The 15,611-nt window shown below is 38.6% G+C and overlaps 1 pseudogene; it reads right to left on the bottom strand.

The window, feature by feature from the left end:
- Positions 1 to 1,360: 1,360 nt before the first annotated feature.
- On the bottom strand, positions 1,361 to 3,571 carry LOC116576548 (annotated as a pseudogene).
- Positions 3,572 to 15,611: the final 12,040 nt, after the last annotated feature.

The following is a 15,611-nucleotide window of genomic DNA, read 5'->3' as shown; positions in this document are numbered from 1 at the left end:
TTATGGTGGAAATAATACTCTTACTGATTACTCAGTAGAACTACATCTCATTTTAATATATAATTGCTACTAAATAAATTATAATACCATGTTTTAGGTAATTTTCTCCTAGTAGATAGATTATAAATCTATTTCTTCTTCCTATAAGGAAGAAGAGAAAAATATCTGTTGGGTTCTATTATGTGCTAGTGTCTTTGGTTTGTTGTTTCATTTAGAGTAGAAACAGAAGCCCAGAGAGGTTCAATAATTTACCCAAACCACAAATGTACTAAATGAGTTTCTAGAAAAGATCTAAGTCTTCTCTAAGATTTAAGTCTGTCAGACTTCCTGACAGACTTCTAAGAGACTTCCAGACTCTTAGCCCAATGCCCTCCTGAGACAACATTTTCTCTCAAGGTGCTCCTGCTGGCTTGGGTCACAAGGCCTCCTGTGTGCTGCCCTTGCTGCCACCAGCCCAGGATTCTGAGCCTGTCATAAAGGAGAAGCTCCAACCAAGTCAGGAGGCAACACAGCTTCTGAAGCTAAAATGGACACATGAACTCTCGCTAGTCAACAGCAATTACTTTGTCTGCGTAGCTTAGTGAAGCAGCTCACAACTGCAGAACGAAGACTATCTCCAGAATCACACTAGACACTGGGAACTGAAACTGTACCCACAGTTCGACTTTGCCATTTCACTGTCTCCATTAGCGTCACTTTATTTTCAGGGACCTGTCTGCCCAGACAAATGGTTTGTTCATTTTATGTAATGACTTCTCAAAAGACTCACTTTTCAAAGGTCAGTTTTTGCAAAATTACTTTCACTATGTTGTCCCTGAAGATAAAGACAGATTAATTTAAAATTGCAATTTAAGGGAAGCCTGGGTGGCATGGTTGGTTAAGCGTCCAACTCTTGGTTCCAGCTCAGGTTTTGATCTCAAGGTCATGAGATTGAGCCTTGCATTGGGCTCTGTGCTGAGGGCTTAGTCAGCTTGAGGTTCTCTCTCCCTTTCCCTCTGCCCCTCCTGCTTATCCTCTCTCTCTCTCTCTCAAATAAATAAGTAAATCTTTGAAGTTGCAATTTGAGTTCGAGCCTTAGGACTCTTTGAATCCTGTACTGTTGTATCTTGATTCTTACCTAATCCTTAACAAACCCTTCTTTGAAAGAACTGCCTTAAATTCAATTTTTTTTAAGATTTTATTTATTTATTTGATAGAGAGACACAGCGAGGAGGGAACACAAGGAGGGAGAGTGAGAGAGGGAGAAGCAGGCTTCCCATTGAGCAGGGTCTTGATTTCAGGACCCTGGGATCAAGACCTGAGCCGAAGGCAGACACTTAACAACAACTGAGCCACCCAGGCACCCCTTAAATCCAATTTCTTTTTTTTTTTTTTTTTTTGGTGCCAATTTTAAATACAGTTTTATTTAAGACATTGCATTTTCCACTTAACAATACAGTGCTTATAAAGTGCAATATTTATTTTCTTTCCCTGTGCACATATTCCGTATTCAAGTATCAAGAATGCCCAGTTTTTTTGCTATAGCAGCTCAACATTACAACTGCCATGGAATTTGCTACAAATTTGGGTCCTTTGAATATTGTGTGTGGAACAATGCTCAACCTATTTATTCTCAGATTGGTTTAGTCAACCTCTTCAATGGTGGGCCCAGAGGAGGCACCACCAGAGGGAGGAGCTCCACCACCAGGGAAGTCTCCAGGAATTCCTCCTGGCATGCCCCCTGCACTCTGGTACAGCTTGGTGATGATGACTTTCTCCAACTCTTTCTGCTGGTGTTCAAATTCTTCTTTCTCTGCAGTCTGGTTCTTCTCAAGCCAGTTGATGATTTCATTGCACTTGTCAAGAATCTTCTGTTTGTCTTCATCACTTATCTTGCCCTGAAGTTTTTCATCTTCAACAGTTGCTTTCATGTTGAATGCATAAGACTCAAGTGAATTCTTGGAAGACACCTTGTCCCGCTGTTTCTCATCTTCAGCTTTGTACTTCTCAGCTTCCTGGACCATGCACTCAATATCTTCCTTGCTCAAGTGGCCCTTGTCATTAGTGATAGTAATCTTGTTCTCTTTTCCTGTGCTCTTATCCATGGCAGAGACATTGAGGATACCATTAGCATCAATATCGAAAGTGACCTCAATCTGAGGGACACTACGAGGAGCAGGAGGTACGCTTGTGAGTTCAAACTTTCCAAGTAGATTGTTGTCCTTGGTCATGGCACACTCACCTTCATACACCTGTATAAGCACACCAGGCTGGTTGTCGGAGTAGGTAGTGAAGGTCTGTGTCTGTTTGGTAGGAATGGTAATATTACGCTTGATAAGAACAGTCATGACTCCTCCAGCAGTTTCAATGCCAAGAGAAAGTGGAGTGACATCCAACAGCAGCAAATCTTGAACATTTTCAGATTTGTCTCCAGAAAGGATGGCTGCCTGGACAGCTGCACCATAAGCAACAGCTTCATCAGGGTTGATGCTCTTATTCAGTTCTTTTCCACTGAAGAAGTCTTGGAGAAGTTTCTGAATCTTGGGGATACGGGTAGAACCACCCACCAGAACAATATTGTGGATCTGAGACTTGTCTAACTTGGCATCCCGAAGAGCTTTCTCTACAGGGTCCAGGGTGCCACGGAACAGGTCAGCATTTAATTCTTCAAACTGGGCACGAGTAATAGAGGTATAGAAGTTGATTCCTTCATACAGAGAATCAATCTCAATACTGGCCTGGGTGCTAGAAGAAAGTGTATGCTTAGTGCGTTCACAAGCAGTACGGAGACGACAAACTGCCCTCTTGTTTTCACTGATATCTTTCTTATGTTTGCACTTGAACTCTGCAATAAAATGGTTGACCATTCGGTTGTCAAAGTCTTCTCCACCTAAGTGGGTGTCTCCAGCTGTGGACTTAACCTCAAAGATCCCATCTTCAATAGTAAGGATTGACACATCAAAAGTGCCACCTCCTAAGTCAAAGATCAGCACATTCCTTTCAGCTCCAACTTTTTTGTCTAAACCATAAGCAATAGCAGCAGCAGTTGGCTCATTGATGATTCGAAGTACATTGAGACCAGCAATAGTTCCAGCATCTTTGGTAGCCTGACGCTGAGAATCATTGAAGTACGCAGGTACTGTGACAACTGCATTGGTAACTGTCTTCCCAAGATAAGCCTCTGCGATTTCCTTCATTTTCGTCGAAACCATAGAAGACACCTCCTCTGGATAAAACCTTTTTTTGTCTCTCCCTTGTATTCTTCTTGGACCTTGGGCCTGCCAGCATCATTCACCACCATGAAAAGCCAATGCTTCATATCAGACTGGACAACAGCATCATCAAATCTCCATCCAATCAGGCGTTTGGCATCAAAAATTGTGTTGGTGGGGTTCATCGCAACTTGGTTCTTTGCAGCATCACCGATCAATCGTTCGGTGTCCGTGAAGGCGACATAACTTGGGGTGGTCCGGTTTCCCTGATCATTGGCAATTATTTCCACTTTCCCGTGCTGGAAGACACCCATGCAGGAGTAGGTGGTGCCAAGATCAATGCCAACTGCAGGTCCCTTAAACATGGATGCTTATGTGTGGGCCTGGTTCGGGTTAAGAAGAAGACAGCAATCCAAAGATCTAGCCCCGCATTCAATGAGAACCTCCAATTTCTAATTCTCAACAATTTTTGACATTCCTGTCTCCCATCTGATTTACTGCCAATGGTTTGCTCCTTCTTATTGCAGTAAGCAATAAACTTACCTTGTCTTTTCAACAGATCACTGGTGACATTCGGGAAGCCAAATTTTCACAATTTCAGATATATAACCATTTTCTTACAGGTGCATATATTGACATTTGAGAAGATTTCCTCAGGATGCCTGGGTGGCTCCATTGGTTAAGTGTCTGCCTTCAGCTCAAGTCATGATCCCAGGGTCCTGGAATCAAGCCGCATGCCAGGCTCCCTGCTCCGTGGGGAGTCTGCTTCTCCCTCTCTCTGTGCTGCTTCCCCTGCTTGTGTTTTCTCTGCGTCTGTCTCTTTCTTTCTCTGTCAAATGCATTTAAGAAAAAAAAATTTAAAGATTTCCTCTCTCTCTAGACCCAAATAGAGTTGATTATCTCAAAAACAGAATTGGTATCTACCCAAGCCAGGTACTTCTAGCAGTTGCCCGGGCTGCTAGATCTATAACTCTATAAACTTTCCTGGAGAGAGCCATGTTAAGGGGAAATATCTGGGGAGAAAGATCCATAATGCAAAGAAAATTCTGTATGACCCAGTGCAAATTGAGAGGTAGTAAAACTTTTTGAGTGTTCATGTGAAATATTGAATATGTGAGGTCAGAGGCTGCTAAGTCTGAGATATTTCAGTTTTACACTAGGTCACACATGAAGAGTGTCTCCTTCACCAAACTTTGATCAAGTCCTTCTGAGTTTTCTTTTTGACTAGGCATGACCTTGACCTCCTGGGTTCTTCCTTACAGAATCCAGTTTTAGCAAGAATCCTGCTAAGTTTAAGTCAGAATCCCCACCCTTGATGATAATTGATTACCGCAGCATCTGATAACTGATCACCTCAAATCACCCCCAGGTGATATCTGATCACCCTGACTTGGCTCTAACAATACTCCCATTAGGTCATTTTAGCCACAATTCCCGGTTCCGGTAATGTGCCTTAGTAATTTGCCATCTTCCAACCTCCTTCTCTTGTTCTCTGCCTGTAACTCCCACTTTTTCTCTTTTTTAAGAAAATGCTTCCCTAGTCATTAAGTGAGATATTGGCACTCCTTACTTCTTATATTTCTTTCCAGGTTGTAATCTGTTACTACTTTCCTAAACTGTTTCCTCTGTGGAAACAAAAACAACAACAGGCTTCTCCTCTTGTCCTCATCCCCTTTTTTCCTTTAACATTCTTAGATTTTCCTCCCCCTTAATTTATGTCTTGAAAAATTCCTGGCCATATCCATAATGCCAATTCCTTAGTAAATTCTCCTGTGACCACTAGTCATGATTTCATCCTATAAATCTGAAATGCCTAAAAACAGTGCAATAAATGATATCTAGTATTCAAACCCAGGAGTTGACCTCTTTTTCTTTTTCTATCAGTAGTTGTGTTCATATTTATTGCTTAGTATAGCCTACCAAATTTCTGCAAGGAGATCAAATGGTAACATTAAAATTCACCAGTAATAGGAAGCAAACATAAAAAGTTCTCAAATTTGGATATAAATCTCCCATCATCAAAAAACCTGGAAAAATATATAAACTTAAATATAATATCTTTCACCAGTTTTAAAGTTTATAGCATCAAAATCTAAAGTAAATTGCAAAAATATTTTTTTCCCTTTGTGAGCACAATGAAATAAAATGTATTTAAAACGTCTTATTTGCAGTCTTAGCTAAAGAGATTATGGTCATCCAGGTAGAGTTGGGAATTCCTGTAGCAATATGAGCTGTCTTTCATGGAAACAGCCACCATTCTTTCAGGATCTCAGAAGATCTAGATCAATGTGAAATCACTGATATGTCTCATTAACAAGAGCATCCAAAGGGTTGGAAGGACTTATAAGATAATTGAATATTAAACTTTCCACCCTCTCACCAGCCAACAAATTTAGGAAACCCGATGATCTCCCCTCCCTGGAAAGTTTTTCTAATCAGAATAACATTCTTTTAGCTCTGTACTTAGTTTCTCCAATAACTGTAGTAGAAATGCAATGGTAGTTGAAGGAAACAGGGAGGGAGGGACTGAGGTCTAGTAATCAGGTATTAAGAAATAGCAAGAAAAAAATTGCAATTAGCAGAAGTCTCCCACAAATCAGCTAAATCAGATATCCAGGACAGTATCTGCTATTGTCACTGGCTGCTTTTCTTTATCACCCACTATTCAAAACCTCATAATTTTCTCTTTCACTTACCATAACATGTTTGAGGTTTATTCGTTTTGCTGCATGTCTGGAGTTTGTCCCTATTATTGCGTAGTATTCCACCATATCCCACGTTTAGTTCATCCATTTGCCAGCTGATGGACTTTTGGATTATTTCCAGTTTGTGACCATTTTAAATAACTGCTGTGAATAGTTAAGTTCAGATCTTTGGGTGGACATGTTTTCCTAACCTACCAAGGAGTGGAATTATTGGGTCTTACAACTTTTTAAGAAACTAAAGTACTATTTTTCCAAAGTAATTATAACATTTTATGTTCGCAGTAGCAATGAAGGTTCCCATTTCACTACATCCTTACCAATATCTGGGATGGAAAGGCGTGTCTATTTTAGTGTTACTATGACAGTTGTGTAGGGGGATCACACTGTGGCTTGAGCTTTCAATTCCTTAGTGAAAAATGTTGTTGAAGTTTTCTTTTGATGCATATTTGTCATTTGTTTATCTTATAGGTGAAGTTTCTATTCAAATTTTTTTCCATTTTTTTATTATATTGTCTGTCCTCTAATAGAGATCTGATGGTGATGGTTGAGTTGTAGAGTTCATTATATATCCTGGATACAAGTCTTTTATCAGAAATGCGTTTTGCAAATACTTTCTCCTCTTTCTGTTGCCTGTCTTTTTTAGTTTTATGGTGTCTTTTGAAAAGCAAAAGCAAGAGATTTAAATTTTTATGAAATCTGTTTTATGTTTTATTTTCTTTTAGGGGTTATGCCTTTTGTGTTATAGCCAAGAAAATCTTTTCTATACTAAAGTTGCAAAGGTTATCTTCTATGTTTTTTCTAGAAGTTTCATGGTTTTGAACTTAAATTTAGGTCTATGATCCATTGCAAGTTATACGTGTGTGTGTTTGGTATGAAGTAGTGTTCAGGCTTTTTTTCTTTCCTTTCTCTCGCATGTGGATTTCCAATGTCCTAGAACCATTTCTTGAAAAGCTATCCTTTCCTTTTGAATTAGCCTGGCATTTTTGTTGAATCAGACTTATATGTGGATTCATTTTGGACTCTCTTTTTGGCTTTATTAATCTATATGTACATTTATGCCAATACTGTACTCTCTTAATTACATGTTTCAAGTAAATTGTGAAATCATGTAGTTTGTCTTCAACTTTATTCTTTACAAAATTGTTTGGCTTGTCTAGATTCTTTGCATTTCTAGTCAGTTTATATTAAATACACACACACACACACACACACACACACACACACAGAAAAAGAAAAAAACCTGCATGTAGTTTATAGTAGCTTTATTCATAATTGCCAAAACCTAGAAAGAATCAAGAGATCCTTCAGCAAGTGAATGAATAAATAAACTGTGGCACATCAGACAATGAGACACTATCTAGTGCTAAAAAGAAATGAGGATAAACCAGGGAGAAACAGGGAGGAAACATATGCATATTACTTTTTATGCAAGTGTCATACATTGGCTCAAGTCACCTCATTAACATAAAGACATCTTTGTCAATCTCATCACTTAGGAAATTCCAAGGGTTTGGGGAACTCTGTTCTTGAAAAGGAGAAAGAAACCAGATCTGTATCTGTTATTATATAATTCATAATATCACATTTACCCTATGAAGATCAAGGCCAAACTACGTCAGCTCTAGATGTAAGGCCTGTGTCTTTCCTGAAGCCTGGTATCACACTCGATGCAGAGGATCCCACGCGTAACACAGGACTGCAAGTATTTTCTGACTCATTCTCATTAGCTTGAGGATGGGTTAGTTATAGACAAGCACTATTAAACTTGGGAAAGCATTATCTCCCATGTGGCCTAGATATTCAACTAAGGCTCAGCTGTCAAATTCAGAACCATAAAACTAAAACCAAATTGCAGAAACACAGGACTGTGCAAACTTCTCACATAATCTAAGTTAATACAGTGTCTCCAGCACTTAAAGCCACTTGATCAAGACTCTGCCAGATGCCTTTACTCTCATTATTTTGCTCCCCAAATGTCCATCTTATAATTTCCATTTCCAGATCTTACCACTTCCCTGAATTGAAACTGCTACTTTCCCAAACTTTGGAATCTGTCTTCCTTCCTTGTTCCACTTTCCCAAAGGGGAAATTCATACTTTAGTAAGTCTCACAGCATGGGAGAGTGAAGCAGGAAGCATGCATCTCTGTAAGTGTGTAGTCACATCCCACAGAAAAAGAGAAAAGGGCAGGAAGAGAAGCATACTGATGTATTCCTTTCTGTGTCAAGAGGAGCAATTGAGCTAGGCATGTTTTGCAGATGAAACTGTATATGGGAGGATGCATGAGGTCTCATAAGGAAGCATTCTTTCCTAATGATGAAGTCTTAGAATATAAGTGAGGTTCGGTGGGATGAGGTCTGGAGCTGATGACCAAGAAAGAATTCTTGAGACATCTTTGGTGCAAAATGGTGGCTTATTAAAGCATGGGGACAGGACCCATGGGCAGAAAGAGCTGCTGCCCCAGGGCTTGAGGAGTGGTCCATTCATTGTATGCTTGCAAGTTGGGAGGGAGTGAGAGAGGACATAAGTCTCTAAGGAATTTTGGAAGCAAGGTTTCCAAGACCTTGAGGGACTAGCTATTGTTGGAAAAAGGTTATTCATTACCGTAATATAACCTTTGTCGTGAGACCCTTTAGATGTATATCAGTGGGTCATATGCCTGGGAATGATTCTTAACTTGTATCTTTGGAGGGTTTAGAGATAAATTTTCCAAGTGAATTGTTAAGTAGACTTACAGGATCCTGGTTGGGGGTAGGGGTCAGTCAGGCTAGGATTGCCCTTTGCCTTTAGGAAAGCATTAAGATGGAAAGTGTCACTCTGTCTGTTTCAAGGTCTTGTCAGTGGGTAAAGAAATTTAATAATTTTTCTTCTGCCTCTGTTTCCCACATCATTCACGTAAATCCATAATCACATAAATTCTCTAAAATCATTTTGCTCTTATTTCTCTTTTTGAAATGTTGCCAATCTTTGATTCTGGGGAAATCCTATCGACATTTTCAGTTATTGTTTTCAGCTTGGTGAATTTGCCAGGAAAATGAACTTATGAATATATTGATTCATTAACCATATATACATACATATATATATATATATATATTTTTTTTTTTTTTTGCTGTGATAATGTTGTATTCTATAAAAGATGTTTAAACTGTGATTATTGTTAATGGTTAAGTGTGATGTAGGAAATGGCTGGGGTTCTGAGCCAATGGCCAAGAAAGAATTCTCGAGAAGACTTCGGGTGCGAAAAGGTGGTTTTATTAAAACACAGGGATGGGATTTCTGGGCAGAAAGAGCTGCATTGAGGTTGTGAGGAGGGACTGATTATTTTCAACTTGGGAGAGGGTTAGGGATAGCATAAGTCTCAAAGGAATTTTGGAAGCAAGCTTTCCAGGGGACTAACTATTGTTAGGAAAAGTTCATCTATTACTGTCCTATAAAACCGTAGTCATGATGATGAGGGAACAGAAGGCCAGCTGAGGACAAAACAGAAGTTGACACCCCACAACTCCTCCCCCATGGGATATATGTGACATTCTTTAGGCACTCCTGGCTGCCCTAAAGCTAAGAAAAGCAAAAACAATTAGGTAACTTGCAGAGATCACAATCCTGCAAGCAATGTACAAGAAGAAAGCATTTCCATCAATAACCTAGCTTCCAGAAGGAAATGTAGATACAACTAAATGTTCTTATAACCTGTAGCTCATTGGCAGATACTTGAAGTGGGCAGAGCGTAATGTTCCTCCAGGAAGCTCCCAACTATCTTCATGTTAATGTCTTGCTAGAGGGAAAAATAACCTTAATTGACAATGGCAAGGCCTCCTGTAAGCTGTCAGTCTTCTTTAACATATGAAAACACTTTTGAAACCTCCCTTTTCCTTACCTCTCCCCACCCCATAGTATATAACCAGCCACCCCTCACAACCTTGGGGGAGCAGCGGCTCTTTCTGCCCATGGGTGCTGTCCCATGCTTTAATAAACCACCATTTTGCCCCGAAGACATCTTAAGAATTCTTTCTTGGTCCTTGACTCTGGACTCCACTCCACTGAACCAACCCTACATTCCAAAACCCCATCAATGACACCCTTCAGATGTATATATTGATGGGTCATATGCTTGGGGAATGATTGCCAACAGTTATCTAGCGGAGTAGAGACAAAGTTTCCAAAGAAATTTTTATATGTTAAAGGAGACTTACAGGATCCAGGGGTGGGGGGCTGTGGGTGGGGCATAATAATGTTAAGCTAAGAGTGCCCTTTGCCTTAGCAAAGTATTAACATTGAGGCAGCTGAGCTCCCAGAGGAAGTTCTCGCTAGCTGTTTCAAGGACTTGTCCGTGGGCTGTGGGAAGTAAGGAAATTTAATTTTTCTTTTATCTTTGTTTCCCACATCAAGTGTAACCCGAATGTGTTCTTTTTTATCTTGACTGATTTTGTCAGTGGTGCTCAGTCCTTATATTACTCGTCTTCCAGAATTAGCTTGCTAGAGTAATTGGAAACATGTTCCATTTTCCTCAATACAGTAGCCCTGTATTGAAACGCACACCTCACATGACTTTTTATCTTGGAGGTCTTCACTCTTGCCCTACTCCTCCTTTCTGCAGAGGAAATTCATCTTTCTCTTTGTAAAGTCAACGCTTCCATATGTATACGTCTACAAAGGACAACCATTCTGTGTGCTAAATTTGTTTATGCTATGATACATTTCTTATATAAATGGTATTTTATTAGATAACCTTCCATTCATTTCCTGTGAGTGGTGCTTGTTGCTGATGTTGCTTCTGTCTAAACATCCTGAAAATCTAGAGAACAGTCAAATGTGCCCTGGAAATTTTTCTTTTTTAAATATGTATACTTTCTATACTGTTAGAGTAAGCTTTAATATATTTGAAATCTTGTCATAAAATAAGAATAAAGTGAGAATTCTTGACAGTTCATAAAAGCTTTGGTGGTTAATCATTTAGGATGTGAAAAGGGCCACGGATTATTTTTCTTTTTGTCCTCTCTGTCTACTGTGGGTACATTGTTCCCAGCCTTGTAAAAATGTTCAGTGGTTTTGACGATTGCTTTCAACCGTCTGGCCTACTGCAGTGGTTTGTTATAAACATGCTTCTGGCAATCTGGAAACCTAAATACAATACAAAGTTTTCACTACTCCTCAACAAGAGATACTGCCTGAAAGTGAAGCCAGAATAGAGAAAAGCAGAGCTTAGTTATAGGGAGAATGGAGGTGGGCACTGAGAGCATAGCCAGAGGGAGTTCTGTGGGTCCCGGGTTAATGTGGTCAGCCGGATATTTTTTGTTATCTTTCCGGTTAATCCAGTGAATTAATAAATTCACCATATCTGCTAAAACTAGCTTGAGTCAGTTTTCTGATACTTGTGAATAAAGTGTGATGAAAACAAAATTGGTAATGAGAGGAAATGTTTGCAATGGAAAGCCCCCAACTATGGAATCAGTTGATTTAAGATAGGGTGAATGGCAGGGGGAGTCTCTTTCACTCAAGCTGGGAAGTTAATCTTTTTTATGAGGGGGCAAAGCAACAGATTAGGCTGATACATGTTGTATGTCTAGAAAGAGACACTTGGAGTAATGTCAGGAAGTAGGGCTATCTTGTCTAATGTGACTGGTGTTTTTGCCACAAGCATTTTTACCACAAACATTTTTGAAGCATAACTAATTGGCTGTCAGACAATTTTGCTATAAAAGATAAGATCACCAAAAAAGGGGGATATTCATTAAAAAGGACATAGCGAAACATGAAATATGAATAATAAAATTAAAAGATTATTGCAAAATAAAAAATATTTGAACACATTTAAAGTGTGTGTAGATTTATGGAATACTGCATGAGTAATAGATTATGTTTTGCAAATTATACCTAAGCACTTGTCTTCCCAGGCTTCATAGTATTATACATGTTTTTTGTTTGTTTGTGTTTTTTGGTTTTTGGGGTTGTTTTTGTTTTATTTTGTTTTTTGCTTATTGATTTGTTTCCTCATTTAACGTCCCACTTTTTCTTTTTTGGTGAAATCTCTTCCTTCATTAAGAGAGTTATCAGTTTTCAAATACTCATATTTGAAAAGGTGCATCCTTGTGACTGAGCTTTGTACTGTATTGTGAAAGCCTTTTACACAGTTGTTTGTTTTTGGCATATGTCACATGTCCAAAATTCTATAAAATATGTGAGTTCAACCTCTGTCCCCCTTAGAGACTGTAATGAGGGCTAAGCTTTATATACTATAAGAGCAGGAGTATTGAGTCAAAGGAGAAATGAAACTAAGCTGTCAGTCAGTTCATAAAACCAACAAACTGTCAAATAGAACTGTCAACCAGTTAATTTTTTTTTTTTTTTAATGGCAGATTGCCTTATGGCCCATTAGGGCAAAAATGTGGAAATTCTTACTGCAAAACTATCCAGAACTATTGTCTAATGCCTGCAGCCTCGAGTAAAGAATGTGGGTGTGGGCGGAGGAGAGGGCTAAGTTTTGGTCTCATTGACCTAACAGTTTTTGATGGCCATTCATGGTTGATAACTGAGAGTCCGATAATTGCACATACTGGGAGATTGTACAAGCAAGATCCTTTGCTCCCAGCGAGGTGGGGAGCAGGAAACAAATTCAGGAATGCCGCTGGGAAAGGAGGACACTAGATTCTTTAGTTTTATGTGAAAACTTCCCATACTATAGTCTCTTTCTGATCAAATTAATTGCTATTCATATAGTATAGACTCATCAACTGGGATTTAACCATATGGAATCAGATAGAATACACTTAGGGCCTATTTTAGCCATTAATTTGGAGGCAGAGGCCTGAAGGGAGGCTATCAAAATACAGACCAAGACTGTGTATAGAGAACCAAAGCCTGTTGCTAAGAGACAGAATTGCTGAATTCAGATTAATCAACTTTGAATAACACCTTAGGTTTGGTTACTTGGCTGGGGAGTAAGAAGAATGCAAACTTTCCAGCTTTTTATTGTGACATACATACACACATACATATATACATATATGTATCATATATGTATTTATATTTATATTTATATATTTCCTAGTATGTATATATATATATATATATATATACACTAGGAAAATACCAAGCTAGCTGGGAAAATATTCATTACTGTTTATTCCTAAGGTTTGAAACGATCCCCACAAAAGTAGAGAGCTAAAGCAGAATAGCTGTCCAATTTCCTTTCCACATGTGAAGGTCAATAGAAGGGTGACTTTTCCAGTGAAGAGAATCAGGGGTAGCGAAATTGGTTGACCAAGGAAGTCATTTCACTGCCTTGGAAGGAAGTCTTTGTGTTTTGTGTCCCAGAAGTACAATAGATTTACAGGTTGTTTCTCTTTCTTTTCCTTTATAAATTGGAGCTTTGTTGGAAGCTCATCTGTTTTTCATCATCAGTGTGCAGCCTTTAAATAAGGTACCCTTGTGCAGTGACAACCTTTATATCTAAACACTCTGGCATCAGTTATGACCAATATGGTGCCACATGGACATGAAAATTGGAAATCAGCCTGGATAGTGCTTTGGACGTGCTAAATAGTTTGGTACAACAGGGTTAAGTTACATGGAAAAGTTTATAACATACTCCTTCCCGACGAATGAGATCACAATGTAAAAGACCTTGTGACTATAATCTGAGGTTTGGACTCCACACAGTAAGCAGGGGTGAGTCACTACAGACTTTAAGATAAAGTCAGATAATCAGAGCCGTGATTCACAGAGTGGGGAGCTTACAGTGAAAGTAGAAGAAACTAGAATCAGTGACCATTATTAAGGACTTGGGGTATGGAAGACAGTGCTGAAATACCACAGGTTTTGCTTGTGTGGTGAATAAATACCACAAGCAGTGTTTCCCTAATATCTATCTTACTCAGGATTTTAATCTTTGATTCTTTACCAGAACAAAAGGGTTTTTTTTTTTTTTTTTAAGAGGAATTTTTAAAGAAAGATATGTTGGGCTCAGATTATATACCCACAGAGTTTGTAAAAATATTTTACAAAACTTATTAAAAAGATAGAATGGAAGAAGACACATATAAATGTGATATAGTTACATATAAAAATAAGAGAAAATAATTTAAATGGAAACCTTGATGATGGGGACTTTGGTAGCAGAAAATTCAGAAAGGAAAGAAAAACAGGTATCCTGGAATTTTCAGGTTGGAGATCTAACCCACTGTCAGACTTTACTCCATGATGCCAAGATTGCAGGCAGTCAATAAATGCACATGAGGTAGAGAAGGGTCACCACGTCAAGGGGGCAGAGCGGGGTTATCATGTCAAGGGCAACTAGCAGGTCCTGCTTTCCCACACTGGACATGTCTTTTTTGGCCAGCGTAGACAGGGTCTGTAGGTGTGATGTGGGGGATTCTCACATCAACTCTCTCTTACTGGAGAGAGCTTTTCAGCTGCTCTGTGTTATAACCCAGAGTTGTATGGTTTCATAATATTCTCCAGGGAGCCCTACATCACCAACCCAGGGTTTTATTTACTCTACACAATCCTTAGCCAGAACCATCTTTCTAAGGGCATTTTAAAGACAATCAATCTTCCTCTGAGCAAATCTCATTAATTTCCTTACTTGAAAAAGTCCACTTGACAAGGAAATTATGTCATCTGCCTCTTTTTCCCAGTACCTTTCCTGTCTCCCACCCAGGAATGACTGGAAAGCTGGCCTGTTGCCTTTACTCCTTTTCCCCAATAATATTTCAGAACCATTCTGAATTATACATGAAATAATATGAGTTTTATGTTCAGGAAGTGTCCTACAGTTATAATGAACTGATACAGGGCACGAAAGCAGTTGTGAAGAGCCAGGTGATCTAGAAAGAAAGATGGCTTTTGTGGGTGGGAGTGAAGAGGAGGTGTTTTTTAATCCTGGGAGAACTGACTGAAGGCTACGTAAGGAAGTAATCTTTTCACTTATCCTTGGTAGATTGACTGCAGCTTGATTGACTGTACTGAGGGTATTAGACAATTTTAGAATCATTATATAAATCAGCATGTCTCTCACATGTAAAAATGTTTTCTTTTAAATTGAATGCTTGTCTTCTTTTTTAAGAAAAAAATTAAATATCTACATTCTGGGCAAACATATGGTATGCTTTAAAACTGCCAGCAAATAACCTACATAATTGGACAGCCCATTATCTTGATTATTATTATTACTTACCACAGATATAGCATTTGACTAAAACGGTATTCACTCAAAGTAACTGACAAGCATTAATTACTTAATGTGTTCATGTTCTTTATGGACAAGTTAAATATAGTTGAATATATATGTGAATATATACACATACTGCCTTCGGATTAGTATGGAATAAAAAGAGAGATTTGCTGCCTGTTGAATGTATATATATAATAATGTCCATAAAATTCCCAACAAATGGATATCAGTCTTCTTTTTGGAATTAATACTCTCAATAATAACACTTATAATCACTTTTAGACTTATTTTTAGCAGAAAAAATATTTTAGTCAGGAAGTTCTCTGCAGTTAAACTTTTATGGTAATTTTTTCCAGTTTCATCGAAGTATAATTGACAAAACCAAATTGTATATATATAAAGTATACAGTGTGATTTCTTTAAAACAAACAATCAAACAAAACAAACAATTGCAATTTCTTAGAGCAGTTTTAGATCCCCAGCAAGGCTGAGGGAACGTTTGGGTGTTTCTCCTATATCCCTTTCCCCCACCCATAAATAG

The sequence above is a fragment of the Mustela erminea genome, chromosome 17, assembly GCF_009829155.1.
Source record: "Mustela erminea isolate mMusErm1 chromosome 17, mMusErm1.Pri, whole genome shotgun sequence".
Lineage (NCBI taxonomy): Eukaryota > Metazoa > Chordata > Mammalia > Carnivora > Mustelidae > Mustela > Mustela erminea.
This window is presented reverse-complemented; position numbering and strand designations above follow the sequence as displayed.